The 27,365-nt window shown below is 50.8% G+C and overlaps 1 long non-coding RNA gene across 1 annotated transcript; it reads right to left on the bottom strand.

Moving 5' to 3' along the window:
• LOC119104542 (uncharacterized) lies at positions 1 to 27,365 on the bottom strand. Its single transcript, XR_005094957.1, has 3 exons — positions 27,284 to 27,365; positions 372 to 438; positions 1 to 72 (listed from the first exon to the last, which is right to left on the bottom strand). It is a non-coding gene; the product is annotated as an uncharacterized LOC119104542 (long non-coding RNA).

Here is a 27,365-nt window from a genome sequence, read left to right as displayed (position 1 = left end):
GGCCGAGTAGGCGTACACTTGACTGCTCTGCTGCCGCTTCAGCCGCCGCTGCACGTTATGGCGGATCCGGTGCTGCAGGCGGGCAGAGCATACGTTGCCACACTCAAGCAAGGCCAGACCGACAACGGGGACGGAGCGACTGGGATTGGCGATGTATCGACCAGCGCTGCCGAGGTGACTCAACTCTGATGGCAAGCTGGTGCTGACGGTTCCATGATTAAGATTACCGGACGAAGCGAAACGTGACACCCGCCGCTAGGGAATTCCCGCGCAGGCCGCCTTTTATATCGGGGCTGAGATAAGGAAAAGATGCGTTGCTTATGTTTCCCCGTGTGATAACAATAACTGCATACACCATTGTCGTCGCATACCTTCCTTCTCGCCATCACAGTGCTCTGCTGAAGCTCTGCGAAGATCATCGCCAGCAACAGCAGCCATCTGTGACAGAGAAAGCAGATGCACCCGGTTAGTATTTGATAGGATGGATCTAACATTGTCAGATGACGCTGGAGCTTAGCTGCAGGTTTTTCTGTATTTAAGAAAGCTTTTCTTGCAGTTATCTCCCCAGTTTGCACTTAGTTCAGAACCCCGCCAAGCAGGATCCCTGCTGAACCTAAGCCGTAGCTCGTGCCCTGAACCGGCCACTCAACACAGGCCGACACAACACTAAACATGCGATTGATCGCATGGTTTTATCTCTGACCCCTGACCTTTCAGCAGGCAAGACTGCAGGGGTATTTAGGTGCTGTGCGGTGGTAAGGCGTGACCGCTCCGTGCAAGGCTACCGTCTTTGTCTAGCTGTCAGCTGACCTTCCCCCGCCAGTCGGACTGAATAATGTGTCCGTCGCAGGACGTGTGCCTCAATTTACGGTTTTGTGGAAATCGGGCCATTAGAGGTGGATGGGAGAAAAGGGGATTGTAGAAGGCTATGACACTTTGTATTCTGTGCTTCCAAAGTTGAAATTTCTTCAAAGTGCATACCGCTCTGTTCATTACTACATTTAACACTACGACATTTTTCACTTTTGTTTCTTGGTGTGTAAGCTCAAGAATTCGGGCAGTCTCCACCTAAACACCTAGTATTAACTGTTCTGATTTCAGACGCAGCGAACGGGCTATTAAAGGTAAATAATACCTCACAGTTTCAAAACTTAAATACTGGCAAATTGTGCAGGAGAATCCTCTCATGTCCATCTGATCCAACTTCGCTGCGCACTCTGGGAGGATGTGAAAAAGCGTGAAAATTCGGTGCATCGCACTTACGCTTTCTGCTTGGTTTTATGGGGAATACGCAAATAGAAAGAAAGGTTCATAGAAAGACATGTGCCATGGAATCAAGCTATCATTCATAGACAGCAGGGCTCCTGATGTCCATGACGAACCCGGGCGAGCTGAACGAAGGCACTGAGGTATCAGGACTGCAATGTGTTGGGAATGCAATGTTTTACACACGTTATCTCACGACACACCCGCCAAAGATTGCAAGGATAAAAAAGTGCCTTTTCTGTCATCAACGATATTTGGAACCGTCCAAATTGTCACTTGGAGTCAAACCTTTCACAAACCGTCGCAACATACCTCTTAATGCGATAAACCACAAGAACAAAGGCGCATTAAATGCAACGCAGCATAACCTTCAAACATTTTTGTTTCGTGAGTTCATTTGCACCTAAGTGTCATTTGCTGACCATGAAACACTGAAAAATGGTTGAGACTAAACCAATCGAATTCAGGTAAAGGCATACTTAACACAACCAGCCTAAAGGTGCAGCTTCCTATTCAGCTGGGGCAGGGGCGGATCCGGGATTTCGTCAACGAGGGGCACGCAGCATTGTGGGGCTCCATAGAGTTTGAGGCTCCTAGAGTTTGGGGCCCCGTCGCACAATGTCATTGCATTCCGGTTAGCACATTTTGAGACGATTACGGAAACCCATCTTGCTGTGCGCAGCACTAGAGTTGGGCGTACTACGAATGAATGTTCATAGAGCTTATTCATGCTCAACAGATTATGTCAAATCCTGTAATTTTGAGGCTAAGTATTTCAGAGCAACAGGCAAAGTTAACCCGAGTTGACTGCTAACAACCATCAAAACCGAGCAGGGACTTGATTCCTAGCTTATTTGCGGCTGGCCGGTTGGGCGATATAGTCAGCTGATGGCAGATGACTAATGCACAATTTTTCCTTTGTTAAAAAGTAGTACAAAATATCTTGGCGTTCAAAATACGTTAAAAATATGATGCACTAGTATACTAAGTGTCACACGCTCAATAGCCACTGGAAATGACACGTTGTCGGCGGCACGTAAAATTACGTTCGCCAATTGCGCGTAAAAAATCATCGGGACATATTCGACTGCTGCTCTAGGGCGAAGGCACCACGACCAAAGGGACGGAACCTGAGCGATCCTGGGTGCCGCAGGAGGCTAACAAAGTGGCCCCCTTCAATAAGTATAGGGTCCTCAGAGCAAGCAAAAGGAAACCAAGAAGAACGTGGTGGGCCCCTAAACGACCGAACTGCTCCGGCGGGCTGAGATATAAGGCCCCGGCCAGAGCACCGTACCGTACCCTCTGAGGAAACGCAGTTATGCGAGACCGTGAGTCCCTTGTGCGATCAAAAGTGCACGGGCAGGCCAACAGAAAGAACCTCGATGGGAGTGAACAGTCCTCCGCAAATGAGATAAAAGGGAAAGAGCCCCCGATCAAAACAGAGGGCACCTGAGCATCGGGTGTCTTGCTGCCCTACCTTATATGCGCCTCATCAACAGCACAGGATCGTCCAAGCAAGCCGAAAAAAACGAGACTAATATGAAGGGCCCCTGAGCAACCGAGTGAACATTGGCATATGGGGCCCCGGAAAACGCGTGCTGAGCCTTTTGGGCGGATGGGAAGAATCCTTGGAGGACAATCTGCAACGACCAAGAGTGCCCAGGCATGGAAGCAGATAGCGTTCCAACGGCAGCGTTAGGTCCCACGAGAAATGCAAATAGATCAAGGGAAACATGGAAAGCTCCTTAGTGATCAGACTGGCCCGGCAAATGGACATATAGGACCAAGGCAATCAGCAGCGTAATGGCTCTAGACAACATAATAAGCCCCAAAATGTGTGGGGTCAGTGTGTGTGGGACAGTGTGTAGTGGTTCCCGACAAGTGCGTGGGGCCCTCCATTCAGATAGGAAGTGCCCAGGACGCAATGTGGAGGGTTCCGAAAGGTGGAGTGTACCCGAAAAAGATATCAGATGACCCCGATAGGAGCACAGGGCCGTAAATTCAAACACCAAGACCGAATGTGCAGGGCTCCCGAACAATCCATTGTGGTCGAGGAAGTGAACAGAGGGGGTCCCCGACGAGTGCGTAGGGCACCCATTCAAATATGACGTGCCCAAAACCCGATGTAGAGGGCTCCCGAACGATCGAGTGTGCTCGAGCAGGTTATCAAACAGACCCCCACAAGAGCGTAGGTCCCCCCGCCCCATTCAGACAAGAAGTACCCAAGACCCAGTGTGTATGATCCCTGAAAGACCGAGTACGCCCAAGCAGGCTAACAGATGGGCCCCCGACAAGAGCGTAGGGTCCTAAGCAAGCGACATGGAATGGGAAAGCGCCCTAGGCCAATGTAGAGGGCCCGGGAGCATATCGCGAGCGTGTTGGTATGTTAACCGGGACCCTCGTAAAGGGCCTCTGAGCAACTGAGAGTTCTCCGGCAGGTTAAGATATAGGGTCCTGGCCACAGTCCACAGAGCCTTTCTGGTGAATGGAAAAAATCCGTGGAAGGACCCTTGACTGACAAGAGTGCCCTGGCACGCTAGCAGGAAGAACCCCAGCAACAGCACAGGGCTCTCTGAGAAAAAGGGCAACGTGGAAGGTTCCGTAGCGATCGGAAGGACCCTGCAAGTGGGCATGTAGCCCCCCCCCCCCCCCCCCAGAAACAGCATAGGGCGCTTAGACAGTGTAATGAGGCTTATAGTTTACTATCCACAGCTTTTTCAATCATTGAAGAACTTTTTTCATTTCTCGTCGGCCCCTCACTTTCGCTTGAAACTGTTCTTGGTCGCCTGGAAATCCAGAGATGTCCAATTTTGTTGCGTTTCTTCCTTTTTTGCTAAAAAAAACTGCACATGGTTGGTTGGCTATGGGGCTACCCTGGAGCCACTGAGCCTCTTCGTGGCCCAAGGGGAAGCCATGGCCCGGTGCCCCCCCCCCCCCCACACTCTAGATCCGCCCCTGAGTTAAGGGGGGAGGCGGCATCGTGCCCCCTAACCAACATGTTCACCTTTGCAAAGCTCAGTGGGTACCTATCACTGCTGTGTGATACTGCTCCCTGTGACGGAGCCCATACTGTAACAAATTGCGGAAAGTATGGACTTACATACAAGCACATATTGAATAAATGCATCAGCTCCATCAACAAATCTCAAATTTTTAGATTTCGGTCAGAGGTCACTCTACACTTAAAGTGGAAAATAGATTCTTAGGAGGAGCAGACCCAACTAACACTTGACTGGGCGTGTGGATAGATAAATCGCCTGCATGAATGAAATATTTAAATAAAGACAAATTGTTTAAATGTGTGGGCGAAATAGATGAATGGGTGGGCGGATAACTGCATGGATGAGGCGAATAAATGAACAAGTGAATGAGTCCATGGATTGGCCAAATAATGAATGATGGTGTCCAGCATAATAAGAATTACTGCGCACGTCAAATTGGCAATGCACATTCAAATTTTTTGAATGGTTGTGTGTGTGTGCAAATGCAAAGCACCATTTGCACATAAATTTACCCTTATTCCCCCCCTACATTTTTGACGAAACAGGCTTACGGCGAAGAAATACCGTCTGATTTACGGGAATATGAATGAGGTATTGCAGAATAACACTGCGTTAACAGTGATAAGTTTGATAAGTTTCCTGCGTTAACTTGATAAGTTTCCTGCGTTAACTTATCATTTTGTCTTTTATTTTTCATTTTTCATAGTTTGGGTGGTTCAGCTGCCCAAAACCTAATTTTGAGAAACACCACCCCTGCGCCCAGCTGTAAAGGTGTGTCAAATCTGGGTAAAAAACTACTCCGAGTGTATTTCGGAGGCATGCTCAGCCATCTCTTTCCCTCTGCACCACCTCCCTTCCCTTTCTCACCCCTGTGTTTTGCAAAACTGCATCCCTGCGGCCCTACATTTACCAATAAAATAGTTCTACTACCAGCTTCTGAAACAAGATCACTTTTGGTTGCGTGACGTCATCGTACAACCAGCTGGAAGCGTTGGCGACCTTCAGTATCTTTGCATAATTACCGCCGTTGCAGATTTCGTACTTCCTAACGCGATCCCAAATACCTGCAGCAAAGCACATGCAATATTGACATCAACAGATGCAAGTGTTATTCTGCAATACCTCATTCATATTCCCGTAAATCAGACGGTATTTCTTCGCCGTAAGCCTGTTTCGTCAAAAATGTAGGGGGGAATAAGGGTAAATTTATGTGCAAATGGTGCTTTGCATTTGCACACACACACAACCATTCAAAAAATTTGAATGTGCATGCCAATTTGACGTGCGCAGTAATTCTTATTTATGCTGGACACCATCATTCATTATTTGCCCAATCCATGGACTCATTCACTTGTTCATTTATTCGCCCTCATCCATGCAGTTATCCTCCCCACCATTCAATCTATTTCGCCCACACATTTAAACAATTGTCTTTATTTAAATAGTTCATTTATGCAGGCGATTTAATCTATCCACACGCCCAGTCAAGTGTTAGTTGGGTCTGCTCCTCCTAAGAATCTATTTTCCACTTTAAGTGTAGAGTGACCTCTGACCGAAATCTAAAAATTTGAGATTTGTTGATGGAGCTGATGCATTTATTCAATATGTGCTTGTATGTAAGTCCATACTTTCCGCAATTTGTTACAGTAGGGGCTTCCGTCACAGGGAGCAGTATCACACAGCAGTGATAGGTACCCACTGAGCTTTGCAAAGGTGAACATGTTGGTTTCGCAATTGAATTAATTACGTTTAAACAGTAAAGTCTCTCAGAATCACTCGCATCCATACATTTAACCAGCTCATTAATTCATTCGGTCATTCTTTCATTTGCTTTTCCATGGTTATTCGGTCATGCAGGCATTCGGTCATTCATTCATTCGGCCACACCTTCATTCAGCCTATGAATTCATTCAAGAAACGCGCCTCAACTATCGCTCATACATTTGTTTTATCTTGCCGCATTTCATATTCATTTCATTCAGTTTTTCATTTCATTTCATTTCATTCAATCATATGTTGTCTATGTATACATTCTTTCCGTTTTCTTTCACCACCATCCATTCATTCATGCGCTAATTCATTCATTCATTCATTCATTCGTTGTTCTTCGTTCGTTCGTATCGTTCGTAGCGTTCGTTCGTTCGTGTCGTTCTGCGGTGCGTTCTCGTTCATGCATTCGTCTCATTCGTTCGTTCGTTCGTTCGTTCGTTCGTTCGTTCGTTCGTTCGTTCGTTTGTTCGTTTCGTTTCGTTCGTTCGTTCGTTCGTTCGTTATTTCGTTCGTTCGTTCGTTCGTTATCGTATCGTATCGTTCGTTCGTCTTTAAGAAGAGAGTTGTCCGTTCGTTCGTTCGTTCGTGGGTGGCGGGCGTGCGTGCGTGCTGTGCGTGCGTGCGTGCTGCGTGCGTGCGTGCGTGCGTTCGTTCGTTCGTTCGTTCGTTCGTTCGTCCGTTCGGTTCGTTCGGTTTCGTTCGTTCATCTACTCATTCACACGCTTATCATCCGGCTTCCAAAGGCAGCCTTATATGTTCTGATGGGCTCCGCTGCCGGTGGCCAGTGCGCTTCCACTTCATTTCCAAGCTAAACGCAATGAAAGTTCCAGAGGTAATCCCACATTAAGCGTCTGGGTATGAATGATTATGCCATCTCTGGGACTTGAAACAGTTTTTTTTTTGTCTTAAAGAGAGTGTTCGTCCATTTGATCACGTTTAAAAACACGACTCTAGTGAAACCCCAGAATCATTTACGTCTAATAATAGCAACTAACAGTGCCGCTACAGCACTATCAGAACATAATAAAGACATACGTTGTAATCATCTTCGTGACCAAATTACGCTGTCAACGCTTTGAAACAGTACCACACTTTTTCCTTGCAGTTGCCACGACCGCTGTCCTCATGACGACGGTAAAATCTGTTGATAGTCGTCAGCTGTCACTAAATGATGTTAGCACATACAAAAGCTTGTGATAAGCACAGCGGGCGCAAGAGACAGCTACCGAGAAACGGATTGGTTGAAGTTTGAGCCAGTGCGTCACTATAGACCATGTGATACTATTAAGCCAGAGTGCGTTTCGAGAAGAGCCACAGTTGGAAGTGCCATAGATGAGAAAGTAAAGACAAAGCATAATATTTTATTGAATTCACGGGATTAGCTTCACATTCTCGTTTATTGCTTTGTATAAGAAGTGTTTCAAGTTTTCGTAGGCATTTATTACACAAACATCTTGACAAATTAGTGTGTTGCAAACATGAGAGCACACACACATTTGAAAAGGCAGGGAAATCAGGTGAATTACTTTCATAGCGTAGAACATGGAGGTCAATGACATTTCTCCCGCAGGAGCGGCAACTTCAAATAAAAACTCTGAGCTATTCAGAGCGATTTCGAGAAAACTGGTTGTATTCATCAAATCGTACGCGTCTGATCTAATAATGCTTGTGAAGTACCAAAACGGTGTCAAAATTCCTTTAACTGACCCCAGATGCATGCATTCACGCAGTTCACCTAGCCCAGAATCTCTACACCAGTGCAAGGACGACCCGTTCGGAAATGCTGGCTTACCATCCGCCTCCTATGCTTGTCACTATACGTCACTGTTTACCTACCTCCGACTCGCTGCTAATTTTATCTAACTCCCGTCTTCATTACGTTGACGGCGATCAGTTTCTGATCGTTTCCTAACGCTGACCAGACGTATGCGTATCATGTCCGGCGCATTGACACATGCCGTTTAGTGAAAGGTCAAAATTTGTAATGCCCAGTGTGGAAAAAGGTGCCTTTTCCATCCAGATTCTAACACAGGCACCTCTCCTCAAGCATTCAATTCAGCGCCATCTGCCTGGCACACCAGACAAAGGTGCGCTTGAGATGGTAGCCGCCAGAGGCTCTGCTGGCGCAGCCGCCACGAGGCCAGACCGACGCCTCAGCCCGACATGGGGCGGCAGCACAGGTGAGGTGGAGGTCGCAACCGGCTACGCAATGTGAGACGACTGGCCTGGATCACCTCCATGGCCGGCTGAAGTCCAGGCTAGGCGGGTAGACGGGCGCTGCCGAACTGTGGCAGCACCGTCGGACTTCCGCAAGTGAGGAACTGAAGACAACAGCCACTGAAACTCGCTCGTGATCTGGCGTGCGTTCGCCAATAATTCCTTATTCCTGCTTCATCCTGCACCATCGCGACACCTCGTTTATGCGCGGCAGGCTGCATGCATGAGCTGTAAATGAGCCCAAGCGTCACCTGATGGGGCACCGCCCGACCACCGCGCACAAACACTGCATGGAGGTCCTCGCGTGGTCTAAGCCTCGTGGGATGTATCTCCAGGTGCTCTAAGGTCCGCCCACCGCCATCCACTCTAGCTCATTGCCCATAGCTTGGAAATATGCATGACTGGCCGGAAGAGCTCTTATCCAGACAACTTAGACCCTGGCCTGGTGTGTATGCGGTCTGATACGATCAGTGACTTAGATCCGCGATCTAGATCTGCCCAGGCAACATGTCAGCAAATGGCTTGAATGACTTACAAGTCTAAGTCAAGGACAGTGCTGGCTTTACAACGTGCATGATAGGTTTGCAGCATCCATGGCATTAGCAGGCACACGAGTTTATGGAAAAACCAAAAGGAAGGAATGTGATTCATCCGTCGCTTCCAGTGGAGATCTGTTTAAGCGTGCTCATGACGTGTCCAGATTATGAGACCGGAGATGGGGAAGATACGGCGCGCACTTTTGTTTTGCTATGAATCGGCACGACACAGCCCTCGGCCATTTCTCGTCGCCGGTATGCAGCAGCCAGCTGACGCGTAACGCCCCGCAGACTGGTCATGCCCTGCGAATGTTGACGACCAGTCATGTTTCAAAGCAGACAGCGCTAAGCCGAATCGCACACCAGAATGACGGAAATCCGTCCACAGCTGGACACGGCTTATCAGCTGAGGCCCGGGTCGGCCACGTCTCCATTACAGCCAGGCCGCCCACGCCGCGCCGTCTGGCAGCGTCACGTGCCGTCTAGCAGCGTTACGTCCCGTCATCCGAGCCCCCAGAGGACCGTGCAGATATAGCTTCCACGGGCAACGCTGCTGTTCAGATAGCATTAATGCGCAGCCGGAACGCGACATTCCACTGAGCACTAAAATCGCAAATAACTATTTCTACCCAAAAACGACTACCAGGAACAGAAGTTTGTCATAGTCCTTTATATACACCGCATGAGCCTCAACATATATTTATATCTCCTCAGAACAAGAGATGTTATGTTCAAGTCATCAGTGTCGCGAAGAGGCTTGCCGAACTTCGTGAACGGCTCTGACACATCATCAGAATGTGAGCACCTTTGTAAAATGCGGATCAGGCGAGATGTTCGCGTCTTACAGAAAACCTTCATAGCTATGTATCTCACGATGCCTTCCAATTTATTTGGGATACTTGTGCGTAAGCATTTAGACCAGAATGCGGTTCATTCATCGTAACTGAATCAGAAAGCTTTGTAGCCGTTGCCCTGAAAACTGTTTGTCATGCATTGCAACAATATTTTTTAATCGGAACTGTATTTCAATGGGCATCAGACACTACGTCTCTGTGTGAGAGTCATTGTCTACATCATACGCTGTTTCGCTGTTTAGTATGAGTACTCGTGCTGGGCTTCCGAAGCCGTCGCGCTCAAGAGTGGTCGTGGCCCAACCCGCCGGCGGTCTCCGAGCTCCTGCCCGTCCGAGGGCAGGCTCTTGGCCAGCTCGTGGCCCAACCCGCCGGCGGTCTCCGAGCTCCCGCCCGTCGAGGGCATGCTCTTGGCCAGCTCGTGGCCCGACGCGCCGGCGGTCTCCGAGCTCCCGCCCGACCGAGGCAGGCTCTTGGCCAGCGCGTGGCCCGACCCGCCGGCGGTCTCTGAGCTCCCGCCCATCCGAGGGCAGGGGCTCTTGGCCAGCTCGTGGCCCAACCCGCCGGCGGTCTCCGAGCTCCCGCCCGTCCGAGGGCAGGCTCTTGGCCAGCTCGTGGCCCGACGCGCCGGCGGTCTCCGAGCTCCCGCCCGTCCGAGCGCAGGCTCTTGGCCAGCGCGTGGCCCGACGCGCCGGCGGTATTCGAGCTCCGGTCTGCCCGAGGGCAGGCTCTTGGCCAGTTCGTGGTCCAACGCGCCCGCGGTCTCCGAGCTCCCGCCTGCCCGGGAGCAGCCCTCCGACAGCTCAAAGCGCCTCTAGGCGCGGGGCCGACCTCGCCGCGTCGCCGCAGCTGCCCGCCCGGCCGCGCGCCGCGCCGCAGCGTGACAACGGAAACCGGATGCCTCGTGGCGGCACGTGCGCGCTGTCGGCCCGCCGCCCCGCCGACGGCCGGCGCCGCGGAAGTTCGGACCGATAGGCGTGTTCGCTTCCGGCAGAAGTGGCCCAGTTCACGGCGGAAGCGTCCGCGAATGGCAGCTCATGGAAAACCGCCGCCGCTTCGCCAAAAACGGACTACAGGTTGAATTGGACGACGCGACTTATGTAATGGTGGTGGGCGGGCATTCGTACTGAGATAGAAGTCCAAGGGCACGTACGACGGTGGATCGGTCCGTGGGTGGCGTCATTAGGATGTTTACATTCGGGAAAGTCAGCTCCGCATGAGTCTCTGAGCTGAGCTGCTAATCAATCATAATCTGTAAATGACTAGGGAGCCGGTGGCTTCTGTAACAGGGTTAATCTAAGTCTTTACATAAATATGTGGCATAGTGGAATATCAGAATAATAGTGGTAGTTGAAGGGCCGTAGATCGTAGTAAGATCGTCAACAGTGGTGCAAAATGTAAAGCAACACCGAATTAAAGGCACTTTATTTCCAGCACAGTCTGCCTTCAGGCGCGTTGGAGACTTGACACATGTATGCGCATTAAGCCACGAGACTCAACTGTTTCTCAAGTCATGCAGTTCCTTGACGCCAATGGTGAACATGCGAAAAAAGGCACAGCTAACAAGGGAAACCCAAAGCCTTCTCTATCTGGAAACTAGGCCGGCCGGGCTAAAGCCGGTCTATGCCACTGCAAACAGGACCTGCATTTGGGCCAGCATCGCTCGCGAGCAGATCAATTTCACCGGCAAAAGCTGCACCAAGTATGAATAGCAGCGCAATCTTTCCAAACCATAACCAGACCTAGTTCCGGATATCGAGTACGAAATGCCCAAACGTCTTTTTAACAAATCACGCCATGGGCGTTTCAAATTCCGCCGCTGTGTAACGTTGAAGACACTGCAGAGACTGCCGGCAAGGAGATGAAAGACTGGAAGAATCGTTCAGCCGCTTAGCGTTTTGCTTTCGCGAACTCCTCGTTCCTTCTATCAAACTCTCCAACTCAGTGACGAAATGTCGCGCTTCAAATGTGGGCGCTTCGCTAGCAGGGCGCGCGAAGCGCCTGCTATACACACACTGGTTGTTTTGTAGCAGACTTCCTCAGCATCTCCGGAATCCGGCGGGGAGTGCGGCCGTCCCAGATAACAGCTCAAGACGCACAGCACAACAAGTCATCGGTTAGGGAGGCCACGGAGCGGGACCGTCGCGACGCGTGGTACATTCGGCTGCAGTTCCGCTGTCGCAGAGACGTGCGAGGCATTTTAATGTCACCGACAATCTCAGACAGTCGCGTGCCCAACAAACCTGCACAGCCAGTTACACGTTCAGACACTGTCAGAACTGTCTGATGAGGTCATCAGCTGCCGTTCGGGTGCGTTCGAGAGCAGGTCGCTGCCAAAGCCCCGGCGGCCAGCGAGTTGCCTCTTGTGGATTCTGCGGAAAGGTTGTTTCTCTTTACTGACGGCCGTCCTGGCACGTCCGCTTTCCCAGTGGATGGACGACAGACCCCGTCTTGCATCGTAGCGCTTAAGAGAGGCCGTGCTCTCGATGCGTCCGCTCCAGCTACCGGGCCGCCGCGAGACGCTCTGACGTATTGGACACCTCTCAGAAGGCCGGACGCGTCGGCGGTGTGCTGTGTTTCCGAGGGGAGCCTGAGCGACGCCTGGTCAGCCAGACAGCCCGTCTGTGCGCGGCAGACGGCTCTCCTTCATCAGCGAGCAAATCTGATGAAACGGCCGTTTGACGGAAGTGGGGTCAGTGCGATCAGTGCCTGCTGGGGGGTCGGGCAGCGCTCTTGGCAGGGTTCCGGCACCTTCAAACGCCGACGATGATGTCGCTGTCCATCGCTGACCACCAGACAATCTGTGCGTCCCCGTCACTTCAAAGGCTCAACTTAGCGGCGGGCGTCTTGGACGGGTTACAAGATGTTTAGACGGGCGGCTTGTGGGGTCAGGCCACGACAGCGACTCAGAATGATGCCACAGCGAGACGACAGAGCGCGGCGGGTCGACCGGAACACTCTGCCCTCTCGATGACATCGTCCAGTGGCGGCCAGACCGCGCAGAATCCCCTCCGTCATCACTTCCCGGTAACAGGGATGGGGTGGTCTGGTGCACGTGTGGCTCCGCAGACGGCCGACTGCTGCTGCCGCCGTCTCCGCACACCCTTTCAATAAGCGCGAGTCAGACGGTGCGGCGGCGGGCGGCGGCCGCGTGACGCAGCACGTGTGCAGAGAGGGTGTCCTGTCAAGCCGCCGTGTGTGTCGGACGGGGTGACTGCCCGCCCCGCCGGCGTCCGTCGTCGCCCGGTGGGAGTGGCGGGCGTGTTTGCACGGCGGCTCAGCTTTGTTGAGCCCTCGAGCCGCATGGAGGGCGAGCCCCGTTTACAAAAGACATAAGCACTGGCAGGACACCGTACCCGCTCCCGGTCCACCGACCGCTCCATCGAACTCGTCACCCACGCATCCCTGACCATGATTCTCCCGAACAAATCTTATGTCCCCTGATCCCTGATCAGGTGATCCCTGCGGAACCGGACGAATCCTTATCCCACGATCCCCGTACCCCTGACAGCAGCACCGCCGTAACCCTGACCGGACGACCGACGTACTCTTGTTCATACAACCCCCGTACCTCTGACGAGACGACCCACCCACCGACCGGATGTCTGACTCATCTCCTGCCCGAACAAGGAACCCCTCCTAAGGCTGGCAGCGAAGCAGACGGTGGCGCCCTGCCGTGGAGACCCTCCCGCGACCTCTCACCGGCGGCTCAGCTGTCGCGTGGCCGCGCCGAACCGGCGGCCATACGCGGTCGTTTCCGAGGCGATGGCGCCGGCGTCGGCGGCGGGTCTGCAGCGGCATGCCGGGCCCGAAGGGTCGCGACGCGTCAAGATGGATGGGCGGAGCCGGGGCGCACCGAGGGGTACGGCCGGCGGGGCCCGCAGCCATGGCTTCCAGATGCGACCGACGGGGCCGAAACGGACCGTGCTGGGACAAATAAATCCTGGAAGGTCTGAGGGCGGGAGCGACGACCTTGGACGCGGCCCTGTCGCACCGGCGCTGTGACGTCTGGCGCGCGTACGTTTGGGGGCGGACAGGGGGACAACCATACGGAGAGAACGCCAACCACTGGGTCCGTTCGGAAATGTTTAGCGCGTGTATTGCTGGCTGACAGCTAACACGTACCCTCCTTTTTCCTCTGGCCGGGGATTAGAATGTAAATATGAGTTTCGTTCATGACTTAAACAATACGACCGGCATTTTTGATGGCAGGTACGCTCCCGAAAGACATGCTTCACTGGCTTTAAACTTGAACTCTGTACGCGTTATGTATTATAATTTCATTGTATAGCATGCGGCATTGTTCTCCCCAAAGTAATACAAACCATTGAAACATCGGGATAACCGATGAAGGAGCGTCGAATCATTACACTAGTGGGCTTTGTCGTGCAAAGTAACACCTGGTGGTAGTAGGCGGCATGGGAAGTCAGGGCGACCAAAATTGAATTAATGGTGCGGTATGTGGCTAGAGCTGTTGTTGATGATAAAAGCCCAGGTCTCCAAAATGAGTACGCATATCAGTGAGCTGAATCAAGATTATGCCCAGCAGGTTCACTTCAGAGGTAGTATTTTTTAACCCTGCATGTTTTGCGACGCTCAACGGTAGAAGTAAACTAGTGTTTAGTTATGTGGGGTCGTACAACTATAAATGCCTTTACCTTTCACGTGATGGCATCGCATAGAACCATAATTATCAGGCACAAACGTAACGTAACTGATGTGAAACATTCCTCTAACATTTTGACGATACTAATGCAAACAAACGACAGGTGAAGGTCTTCTATAGCAAATCAATTTTTCGCGTCTCGATTTCAGCACTACAATACAATTATGATAGCAATACAATAAAATCAGACAATACAATCATGGCTCTGCACATTTTGCACTGGTTGAGGGGAATTATGTGATGTCTATGCTTGTTAAGAATATGGGTGGGCATTGTGAAAGTAAAGGAATGCAAAGACTGCACGGCAGGCATGCTGGCCTTTTTGTGGTTAGTGCAGTTGCCTGGTCCGATGTAGTTCTTCCTTCGTGATGGTTTCCAAGAATCGAAGATGATAAATGACACCCATTAATGGCAGGCATTAAAGATAAGCATTTACGTTCAATGCCATTTCCAAACAAAGTAATGTTAAGCCAACTAGAGAAACTGCACCTTGAATGCTCCTCAGGGAGTTGCTACTCTAGTTATTACTCAGGGAATTGCTAGTTCAACACTTCACCGCCCGACTCGTCTCACTTGCGAGCCATACTGCAGATTGAACGAATCTCATGTTAGCCATGAAAACATTCCATCTTGAGTGCCCGGTCCCGTCATCACCCGCCGTCGTTTTCTGGAAGCTACCATATTCGTGGCGAATGATCACAGCTTCAAGTAGTTGTTAGCAACAAACTCGATTTATTAAAATTTGTTCTGTATAAACTTGTACTATTCCCTCGCAAGCTCTTAGAAAAGGAATAGTGTTCATCTATAACTAATATGGAAAACGGAAAACGTAACTGAAAAAGCAACAGAAGAACACAACTGGAGACTCAGTTAGGTCTCATGGACCCGGTGCCGCATGTACACGAGGCCAATGCATTCGGGCGGAATCATATCGATAAGAGTGTGAGTCTATGTGAGCATCCGTTCACGCCCCTTGTGAGAGAACCATGGATCGGCCCATTCTGGGACGCTTCTGGGCATTGATGTCGGACCTTGGCAACCAGAGCGGATGGATACGCGAAACCGACTGCATGGAGGAGATGAATGTGTCTTCTCCCAAAACCTGGGCAATACCAACACAGTTCGGTTTATACGTTCGTCCTTAATTGACGGGAAAATGGCCAAAGCTACTACTTTCCGAAACCAATTAAAATAAAAAACTCAGCTTACTCCCAAACATCTCCAAAACATCTCAGTGTATAATCGTCGGATCGGGAAACGTTTGGGCGCCCATCGATAGCTTTGGTGCATTTTACCCAGTAATCGGCAAGGTCACATATTTCACGCGAATGATAATGTGTAATCACACGTCATCACAGGCAGGCGAAATGCTTAAAAGGTCATCAAACTCTTGGAGCGACGTTCAGGCCCGCGAGCCAGCGTGGTGGCTTCAAGTCGGTAGAAGATGAAACAACCAAATAACTATGTTTCAAATCATATCATGGTGCTAAATAGTCAAGATAAATATCAGGTCAGTCCAATGCCCGGTCATTCACCAAACAGTTTTGTCTGTTGATCCAGTTTTTAAAGCACACGGTCGCAGGCGGTCTGAAAATGTGTCAGTTATGTCGAGTCATTTGTCATTCGACGGTGACCTGGTGTAACCCCATATGCACGCCTGGTCCCGGATGGCAAACAAAACCAACATTTTACGAATTACACCAAAGCGATGCAGTACGAGAGAGGAAGCTGCGTGTACTCCATGCAAAGGCAAAAAATCGACGAGTAACCCGTTGACCTGATCGATCACTGAAAAACAAAAGTCTCTAAGGAGGCATCGACTTCATTAATGGTCAGGGACCGCCAGTTTTGTGAGCTTGCCTCGCGCAGTTTGGAGGTTATTTCAGAAACTCAGAGTGGTGTCGGGTTATCTGTAGCCACCAGACCGCCGCGGGTTAAAGGACCACCAAAAACTAATCGCGTGAAAACACCAAGCCTTCTTTCGGGCAAGTCAGTCTATAAGGGTTATCCCGAGCCAACCTACATACAAAATGAGCGATAACAGTGATATCAATGCAATTTGTATTCTGTCCTCGATCTATCAGGACAGGCAATGGAAGTCCGAAAGTGGTGACACTGAATGTTGCAAGTGCCAGTCAACCCCCTGCAATGAGCGAAGGTGAAATTCCCACAGCCTACGTGTTGAGTCAGCGAGGCTTCATGGGGCAGCTGCCTTTTCATCGTTCCTTAGTGTTAGCACGAAAGGGGTGTGTGATGTATTGAATTTTGTTTGAAGTGTGTTTTCGCCAACTAGCATGAGCACTTCAGTAGACGGGAAGCATTTGGGCTTCATATGCCATGTAACTTATGCTCAGCCCGACACATGCCAGTCCTTTTCTTTTTCTCCGCAGCTCTCTTACACAAGCTTCTCGGAGCCTGATGAGGCACCTGCAAGCCAGCGTCCAATCCGGAAATTGGAAGAGCCTGGCGGTGGCAGCGGAACCCGCTGCCCGCTGAATGGCGCATTGTGCTGCTGCCGCTGCCACTGCGAAGTCACGTTATGTTGTCATCCCGGCGCCCCCGGCCCGTGGCGACACCCAGAGCACGGGAAAGGCCCGCGGAAACCAGGCACGCCGGCAGGGGTGCACAAACTCTGACAGCTCATCTCGGCTGGCAGCCACGTTCAGCAGAATAACATATCGCATCTTGGCAGCGCGCTTCGGAATCGCAGATTAACACAGCCTAATGCAACCCGACTTTGAAAATTCTCCATTTCGACTGCGTTTCCGATCTACCGCCTACTTACGGAGTACAAGACTGCTGGGCTTCGGCGGCCACCCGACACCGGTGTTGGCGCGAAACCGGAGCGGGTTCGTGCCAAGAGCAAAGCTTGCACCCTCACACCCACCGCACAGAGCCAAAGTGCGCCGGCGTGGCTTCCGCATACTTTGTGCTGCAGCGACCGCGCTGCGAAGTGGTGGCTGATGAGTAACGGCGACCATTGTGGTCGTAAGCGCTCGTCTTTGCTACCAGCTGGACAGCATGCGGCGTTTGCACCCAGCTGGTATTAGACGCGGTCTGACAGCAAGCGTTTTCCTATAAGAAAGAACGTAAATGGATGTTCGAAAGCTTGCTCGTCATCAGATGTTCTTCGTGCTCCGGTAATGATGAAAAATGAACCAACCATCACGCGGTAATGATTTGGTGCATCACATAGGTGACAGAATTGCTGACGGTAGCGACCGAGGTTTTATAAAACCGTTCTGAAAAACTGCTGCCAGCCATCTAGCTCACTGACAGTGAGAGCAGTACTCCAGGGCTATGCTCAGAAGGGTACCTGTCGCACTTGACCAGCGGTGGCGCTGGAGCGGTCGGGAACTGAGGGTACCGCGGCGGTGTTATGCCACTCGGCGCTATGCTGTGCCCGACGCTGCTGAGGGTCGGAGACTGTCCCGGGCCGGTGTTGTGCCCTCGGAGGGCGCTCTGGCCGACGCTGCTGAGGTCGGAGACAGTCCCGGGCCGGTGTTGTGTCCTCGGAGACCGCTGTGCCCGACGCTGCTGAGGTCGGAGACAGTCCCGGGCCGGTGTTGTGCCCTCGGAGGGCGCTGTGGCCGGCGGTGGCCGCCGCCGGGTGGGCGCCGCATCGTTCCCAGGGGATCGAATGTCGGGCCTGGCCCGCTGGCGGCCGCCACCGCCGCCAGGCCGCCGGGGTAATCCGACCCCCGTCGGCCGGCTCGGCAGTCCCTTCTCCCTCTCTGTTACCCCGCCGGCGCGGTGGGCCCGCGCGTGTAGCTCGCCCGACGCCGCCGTCTGCACCCCGGCACGTACTCAGAAGGGATTCACGAGGCGCTGGCCGCTACAAGGAAGTGGTCACCACGAGCAGGTGACAAGTGGGCCAGGTCTGAAGTGGACCTGTGTGGGTGAGAGCTCTTACGATTACTGAGGCCCTCGAATCATGGGGATATGCGTTCAGCATTGCTGAAGCCGCACGACCAAGTTCGCTCAAAGGCAGCAAAAACTGCTGCCGAGCCGGGGCGGTGGGGCCTTTTTTAGTGCACGAGCACTTCCCCATTTCCGGTTAGGGCCAAATCTAGCGCGGCATGACTCCGTCGAATGCGTTCAGACGGCTGACAGCTGCAGCCGCAGTGAGCAAACTCGGACGGAGGAAGCGGCACTGCATGACCCGAACACCGGGTAGAGTCAACGTCACCCCCCTCGGTCATGACATCCGGGTGTGTGGGCTGGCCGTGAACACAGCACACTCGTTTAGGGTGATATGATGAGAAGCATCTTTGATACTGAACTGTGAACACACGTGACGAAGTGAAATTCTACAGATGCTGCCCCGAACAGCGTCCCCCGCGGCCTCAAGGCACCATGGACCCAAACGGCACCTTTTCGCGAGATGTGTGCCGGCGCTGGTCGAAATCAGCCAGGCTACGCATCGCCCAACCTTCACACCCGAACGGCGCTGAGGTGCGTCTTTGATGTTCCCTGCAACCGTCGATTGCAATCTCGGATGTGCAGTCTGTTCCCCGCCTGACCCCTGACCTGACTCCCGCCGGCGCGTGTCGGGTTAATAGCTCACACTGCGCGTGCCTGGTCGGACAGAGGCGCGCCTCGCCGGCTGTTATTAATACTGTCGGGCATGTGCGTACGAGAGGGACCACGTGCCGCCCGAGCTATTTCCGGTGAGACTACTCGGTACTGCTCGCAGGCCCTGAAGAGCGCGTCTTTGGAAGAGAGGGAGGGAGAGTAGGGTGGGGGGGGGGGGACATCGAGCCACTATGTCCTCCAGTGAAGTAACCGCCAGTTTAGCCACGACAGAGGCCGGACAACATCTGGCGACCGTCAAAGAGACCGACCTCCCGGCTTTCGCAGAGTGTCCGCGTCAGAACGGCGGAACCTCAGCGTAAACATTCGCATTACACGATTGTCCTGAGCGTGTCTCTCACTGATTTCACGGCCTGTTCGCGGGCGTCCTTCGTCCGTGAGTCGCGACACTCCCCTTCCTGGCTTCAGCGTCTCGATCCTGCGTCCCTCGGCTCTAAACATCTCTGTCCCAAGGCATCTCGGCCCCGAGCGTCCCAATCTTGCGACCCCTTGGTCTTCAGCGCCTGGGTCCTGGCTCCCCAGGCCATGACCGTCCCGATACTGCGTTCCTCGGTCCTGAATGTCTCGATCCTGCGCCCTCGGTCCTGAGTGCCTTGATCCTGTGCCCCTTGGTTCTGGAAGCTCCGATCCTGCGCCCTGAACGCCTCGCTGCCGCGTTGCTCGGCTCTGAACGTCCCGATGCTGAAAGTCTGATCGGCGCGCGGTGGCGCCGAGTCGGATGCGGCCGTCACCGTTATCTCCGTCCGGTCTGGCGTGTGGGGCGGCGGGACTGCACAGGACGCCGTCCAGATGTGGCCCGCCGGCGCCGGCCTCTCTTCCTGCTGCCGGCCGGCGCCCAGCCCGCGCCCGTCGCCCGGGTTCCGGGAGAAGGGAGCCAGGGTTCCGGGAGCAGGGAGCTGGGAGCCGGTATCCGTGAGCCGGAAGCAGGGAGCTGGGAACCGGGAGCCGAGAGCTGGGAGCTGGGAGCTGGGAGTTATGATCCAGGAGCTGGGAGCTGAGAGTCAGTAGCTTGGAGGTGAGAGCCGGGAAGCTTGGGGCCGGGAGCCAGGGTTCAGGGAGGTTGGAAGCTGGGAGCCGGGCTTGCGGAGCCGGGATGCGGGAGCAGATGTTCCGCAAGCGGGAGCTGGGTAAGGAGGTTCTGGGAGCCAGGAGGCAGAAGCACAGAGGCAAAAGTCAACTTTCTTACTCTTGTTTTACATTATATGGGCCGGACACAGACAGCTTTGTACTTCGTAAGATGCCAACTCTTTGACCAAGACACCACCTGTCTGGCACAACCCACATAATCCACTGAAAAAGGTGAACCTTGGCACATAGCTTTGTGCGACAGCTTGAGACATAGCTTTGTGCGGAATGTAATACAAACAGCTGCTAGTTCCAGGCATTTTTCCGAGTCAACGTTGAGTGATAATTGCTACTGTTCCATACACAGCAGTGAACCAATTCATTGGTCATTAATTGACCACAAGGAACATTATTCACCTCTGAATGCAAGAAATCGACCAGAGCTGCTCCATGTATTGTCTCCGTGCAAAGAGCTGGCATAACCCAATGCTCACCGCACACTGATCACTACAGGTTGGTGTCAGTCTGGGAAGGCATGGTCTGGAAAGCCAGTGCATGTGAAAACAAACACAGCATGGACACATTTACGACAAGGAGCTGGTCGGATAGGGTGCTGGACCGTCCGCGACAAGACATTGCGAAGATCGCGATATTTGGTGTCGCCGCCACATCGATGGACATTCGCTGAACGATCAGTTCAACGTGGCGTCGCCTACACTTGCCACGTCACCTCATCCCTTTGAGACGCTTAGCAGCCCTGGCCCTTGAAAGGCATAATGAACAAGACATATACGCCAAGCACCAGTTTCGCACTGGACTTTAAGCTATTACTTCAGGCAGGTGCTCCTAGGATCTTGTATTTTTGGACGAAGTTTTGTGCGAAATGGCTATAGAAGATGGCATAGGACCCTACACCTTAAAAACTTTAAAGAAAGTTCAGTTTTTTTGCGTGGACGCTACTCGTTATTGGACTAATTCGATGTATCCGGATAAATGAGCGCAAACATCTACATTTAGTGACCATCTATTAAAACAGTAGGTGCATAGGATTATCTTTTGCCGCCTGATTTAAAAAAAAAAACGAGAGGGCATTCCTCCATGTGATGGCGCCCTGTGAGAGTTGGTGCCCCTTTTAAATTTGATTGGTTTCTTCTCTTTGATCATGCTGATCATGCATGCTGATCATGCTGATCATGCTGATCATGCATCTTCCCCGATTTGTAAGGGCGCGTTCTGTCGCGGGGAAATTACTCAACGAAAGATTGTCTCTTTGATAATTATCCACGAAGATTCTCCACCTATGTTCGGCAGGTCCAGAAAGTATTTCGCAAATTCGTCTCACATGTGTCATGCACAGCGAACGATCATAGCTATACATAGCGAGGAAAAAATGTTCGTCTTGACCATGCTCTGAAAATTTTCCGGGGATCTCCCCAGGATGCAAAATAATCTGGGATAATTTTCTGTGTTCGCAGTGCCCAACGCCAGTCCAGAAATTTTCCAATATTCCAGATAAGTTTTCGAGATTATACGACGGCCGAACGCGTCCCAAATACACGCCTGCGCTGGCTGCTTGCCCGTCTCCTGGTCATCAATACACACATACCTTGGCTTAGTTTTGCCTTAGGTCACAAAGATACGTCCATGTAGCTTGATGTATATACAGCAGAGAATGACTCCAAAGATGAATCACATAACGACATACCACGTTCCCCAGCCTCGGCCCGCTGTTCACACCCACGTGCGCCAGCGGCTGCCTGTAAATCATCAAATGGCGCGGCCGGATGCGGTCCGATATAAATGTTTGGTGAATTTTCAGGAATGCCTCGTCACTTGCTTACTCGAAGACGCTTATGCTTGGGTTGTGAAAGTGATGTTCATCAGGCCGCGAGGTACTGAGGACGCTGCGACCGCATTTGCGTTCCTGGTAAAGTGGAAATAAAACCCTGTCATCAAGCCATCATTCTGAACAGGCTGAAGCCAACCCGAAGATCACGTGTGTAAGAATGCTGGCCGTCGCGTCATCTTTGACCATGCTCAGATTCAGTCCCGCAGCTCATTAACGCTGCCCACATTTGTCTGAATTCAGAGGGAAAGTTAAATAAATATATTTATAAACCACAACATTTCCTCCTAGAGGAATCCTTGAGCCCAGGCTGGAAAATGTGGAGTTCATGTTGTCCCTTCGAACTCATGTGCACGGACACATGTACAATCGCGTCCGCCGCTCCCTGTGAAGAAGAGACAAGAACACACTGGCAGCCACTGGGAGGGGAGTGTGACTCCAGCGATCCTGAAAGCTACAAAAAAGTTGTTCGCCTATGGCTTTGAATGGAAAGAATGGAGCTAAAACATCGTACGTCCCACTCAGTGTTAGCCGGTGGCGCCGCCCCCCGGCAGGCGCAAGAACTACCGCACCAGCGGGACGGCCAATTCACACGTGTCAAACCAAACATATCAAGTGTTGAGCAAATCGCCACTCCAGGATGTTATGGCCTTACGTCTACGTGCGGAAGAGGTGTGGCAGCAGCGGAGTCGTCTGGCGAACGCCGAAAGGCTATTTTTGGCGAGGCTTATGCGCGATTGACTGTGAGCCATATTTTCCGGGCACGCCTCCATAACGGTCATCGCTAAGATATCCGAAAGTAGCAAAATACCCGACAGTGATACCTTTAAAGGAGCTTTAGATTAAACAGGCATTCAGGAAAGTTCTGAGGTTACGGCGCAGCGTTTTAATGAGCCTACATGCGAGCCTTGATATTTCAATGAACATGCGAATGAAGTTGACTAGGACCGATTCACCACACCAGGGGCAAGGGTAGGATTCACAACTGTACCTAAGGAGGCAGCCCCTCCACCCCGCAGTGCACACTGTTGGTGTGTGTCTATGCCACTGTGAGATTTAATTGCTACTGAAGTGAGTAATTTGTTTAACGAGACGAATCCCTACCAAAATATCCCTATAAACCAAAGGTATAATTTGAGAGAACAAAAAGCAGTGTCATCGATAGCTTTATTGGCCTAAAATAGCTGGTGACACGTTACGACATTCGAGGAATACCAAAATTAAATGATGATGTTGGCATTTGATGGTATTTTTGCAGTATTGGAGAATTTTGTATTGATGTTTGATTTTATGGGCTTTAGGATAGAAATTCTCTCACATATTCCGAGATGCCTGCATAAGCTGTTGGCTCCCTGACTTACAGTGTACCGGACACATAGTTATGTCATGAGCATGACCATTTAACCAGTAATGTGCCTTTGCTGAGGACGTGGTGGGCGAGTGCCACAGACAGCTGCTTCTCATGCTCCTCTCGAGTTTCTCTTTTCGGAAAGTCAGGCTGATTAAGCATATAAAAACTTGTTTGAGGGAGGGGCTGTTTAGATACAGAATATCCAGCGCAATGGTATGATTTATAAATCGCCTTTCGTTTTCCAAAAAGTTTTCTCTGGACAGCAAAACCATTTCGTAAAAGTTTTGGATCCAACTTGTGGGCCTAGTGGGATTGGAGTGTCACCTGGTAGTATTTCCAGATGGACTATACTAGACTAGAAGGACTGCTAAATCAGAACAAAGATGCAGTGACAACACAACAACATGGCAGTCCCCCACACATACGGCCCTGCCCAAGCCAACACCCCTTTAGTTATTACAGCGCTCAATGAGAACTCTCTGGAATGGCACCTAATGGTTTATGAGACAAGCATGCAGTTTCAGAGATAAGCATGCAGCCAAAATATCAGCCCATCTATATCTTCATTCTTCCGGTCTTTTTTCTCGGGGAATAAGGTTACTCCTATTGTCTTATCTATGTGAAGAATGTTCTTTGCAAATTCACTACAAATTACAAATGCGAATGAACAACTTACTTCTACATCACTCTAACATGATTTTCGCTCGGATTAATCCCTTTAAGAACGTGGACATGAATACTTGATGCTTGTTTCCGTGCATATTCTAGTTCTTCGTCGAATGTCAGACAGAAAGATAGCCCTATCTTTTGCGACTGACAACGCTGCGATGATATCGCCTTATCGATTGATATACAGAAATCAGTCGTGCAAGATTGCGTGACATCATATACGGATGGAAGTATTAATGCGCTGCGTGAATAAGAAACAGTGCATGGAGGCAAGTGGTGTGCACAGTATTTCACTGTTTGACATCATCAGCTGAAATGCCACCTAATGCAGCAGGGGTGAGAAAAGCTTCTGATTTACCGGGTATGCTCGGTAACAAAAACTGGCACATTCGCAAACCAATTGATGACAAATTTCCGAAACTGAAAACAAGTTTCAACAGGCAAGACCACATTACAACAAATTAGCCCACCTCGACAAAACTCAAAGCCTAGCATTCGTCTGACGTTTTGCTGTGTAAGCAAGTTGAGGCATAAGATGTAGCCAAACATAGCAGCTTTAATCAGGATAGTTCTTAGCAGGTGACAGAAACATACTACAAACTATATGCTGTGCTAGTGCTGATACCACAGATCAGTGGTGGCACGGTGTTCTTCCACTGTCCCTCAGATCAGTGCTTTCCACAGATTTTTGCAGCCAAGATTTACTTCACATGCTAAACAGTATAAAATACTAAATAACTAGGCTTATTGCTAGTCGTAAGAATCGCGGCTGGCGACAGCACCTCGCGACGAACGTGATTGGTTTGCTACGCTGCGTTTTTAAGCGTCGTGCCATTTGAGACAGATGGGCTTGATTGCTCGCCACTTGGAAATGCGTTGGGTTCAATGCAAGGCTGTGGGCTGTTGTTGGTTGTGTTCATGTTGTTGGAAGCTGATTGGCCAGGCAAACATAGCCAACCGTCAGTTTTTTTAATGGAATAGCGTTAAAAAGCCCTACGGATCTAGAAGAATTGTCTCTTGTGGATATCTGAGCCGTAGCCTCAGAGGTAAACGGATGTCGTTGAAGCGACACATGTAAAGCATTCATCGAGGGCTTCCTGCTAGTGAGAGGAACAGCGGCTTCAAGGTAAGGGGTCGAGCATCGCTGGTGTAGGCCTCTCACATTTCCCGCTGCACCTCGGAATTAGCGCACTGCTCGATGGACAAGCGTGAGATAAAACACTTTAAGTCGTCATCATATTGCAATAACGCTAAATGAAGGTGCTAGAGGTATTCAAAAATTCGTTTTCATCTGTTGATACCATTATTGCACGGGTTTTGCTCTGAATAATTGGGATCATGCTAGGAAGTGCAAGTTCTGCACGGGCAATGATTGTGCGAGGATAAAGTCGCCAACGCTTCCAGCTGATTTTACGATGGCGTCACGAAAACAAAAGTGATACTGTTTCAGGTGCTTTCCAGAACCACATTATCGGTAAATGTAGGGCTATGGGGATGCAGTTATGCAAAATACGTCGCGGTGAGGGATGGAAGGGGGAGAGGGAGAGGTTCAGGAAGAAAAAATGCCTGAGCCTGCCTCCGAAATGCACTTAAAGCAGTTTTCTTCCCAGATTTGGCACACTTTTTCGCAATCGGAACAGGGTTGTAGTCTCTCAAAATTAGTTCTCGGGCAGATGAACTCTCCAACTTATGATAAATTCAAAATAATGGATAAAATTATAGCTAAAAATATTATACTGCATCCCTGGGTAGCAGGCACAATCCCACTTTATCCCCCCCCCCACACACCTCCAAACTATAGGACACTACAATAGAAACTATACTGAATAGGAAACTATACGCATTTAGGCTGGTTATGTTAAGTATGCCCTTATCAGATATTTCTATAAGGTAAATCTCAACCAACATTCAGTATTTGATGGTCGGGAAATAGAACTAAATTGCAAATAAACTCCCGAAACGAAAATATTTGGTGGTTATGCCGCATTGCATTTGGGTCGTCTTTTTGTGGTTTATCATATTTAGATATATTGCGACGTTTTCTGAAAGATTTGACTCCGGGTGGCGATTCAGACGGTTTCAAAATTCATCGGAGACCGAAAAGGCACTTTTTCACCACCCGTAATGCAGCACCCCGGCTTGTTCCAGAACTACCACTATAGTGGTGCAGCGAATGTAGTGCACGAATTGTACAGTGAACGACTGAGCGAGGTTAAACTGACAAAGGCACAAGCTTACGGTGGGCTCACCATGCCGAAAAACCAGGAGTTTAAAGGTATTCCTTGCTAATGTGACGTTTGTCAGTTAGGGCCGAGTTGTATTCAATCGGGACGTTCATTTTAAACGTTCTTGTTCTCGAGTTTAAACGCGACTTCTACGGCCCATGGATGCTACTATGAACATGTTTGGTGCACTTCGCTTCCAACAAGGCAGCAGACCCAACGACTTGCAATTCAACTGCGGGCAACTTTCCGACGTGAAAGAGCCGCCGACCTCGCCCCGAACGTAGGGTTGTTCAAGAGGTGATGTTGGTGATATCGCTGATCTCCACACAGCATTCAACTTTCACCTCAATTTGTTCAATTCAAATGAAACATGGGTGTTACTTTGCCTTAAAATGCTGCTGCATGCCAGCATTTTCGTCGCAATATTGTATTACAGGCTCTAACACTAGCCCATCGCAAATGTGGATTAAGTGTAGCAGCATGTGACGCTAGATGTCGTTCTTTTGCAAGCTACAAAGTGTTTTCACGATCACCGAAAGCCATTCTTGGCACGACCTGTTTGTATCCACTCCAGTGACCGCTTGCAAGGTAAACGTTACTCTATCACAAGGCACATCATTCACGCACTCGTAATAAACTCGTTCATTTCGCGCCGCAAAACACACCAACGTGGTTATAGGATGAAATAATGCGCACGCATCACATAACAAATATGGACGAAAGACTTTCATGTCACCTGATATTATAAATCAATTGTTGAATTTCCGTGACATTTTCCAAGCTCTTGTATCAACTAGAAGCACGAAGACCACATTCCCCATAATCGACAACCCAATGACTCACTCGAACAAACATCAAGGAATGGTCGGAAACTAAAAGCGAGCAATGGACAAAATCTAAGATCTTGTTTGCAGATCCAAGATCCAAAATCCCAAAGATCCGCATAGTATACATAAGGCATTGCATAAAAAATTCACGTGACCTAAACACTGACCGCCATCCAAATACTGCCACGTGACAAGTGAGGGCTCGTTTTTCTTTTCTTACATAGCTCTACACCACCAAACGGCTGGCAATGATAGCATAACCATCAGTCTAGCATCGACACGGCCCCTGACAGAGCGCGGTCCAGCGGCGTATCAGTGCGGGCTGCCCCGCCTCGCCCCTGCCCGGCGCCTGCGGCGGCCCCCAGCCCGGTAAGCGAGGTCACCGGCGGCGGTACTGACCTGAGCGAGCCGGAGAGCCTCATGGTGGCCGGCGGCGGCGCCCGGTCAGCCGGCCGGTACACACGTGCGTGTCGAGCAGGCG

The sequence above is a fragment of the Pollicipes pollicipes genome, unplaced genomic scaffold (assembly GCF_011947565.3).
Source record: "Pollicipes pollicipes isolate AB1234 unplaced genomic scaffold, Ppol_2.1 Scaffold_2555;HRSCAF=2994_pilon_pilon_pilon, whole genome shotgun sequence".
Lineage (NCBI taxonomy): Eukaryota > Metazoa > Arthropoda > Thecostraca > Pollicipedomorpha > Pollicipedidae > Pollicipes > Pollicipes pollicipes.
Note: the sequence above shows the minus strand (reverse complement) of the source record. Positions and strands in the feature narration are given on the sequence as shown.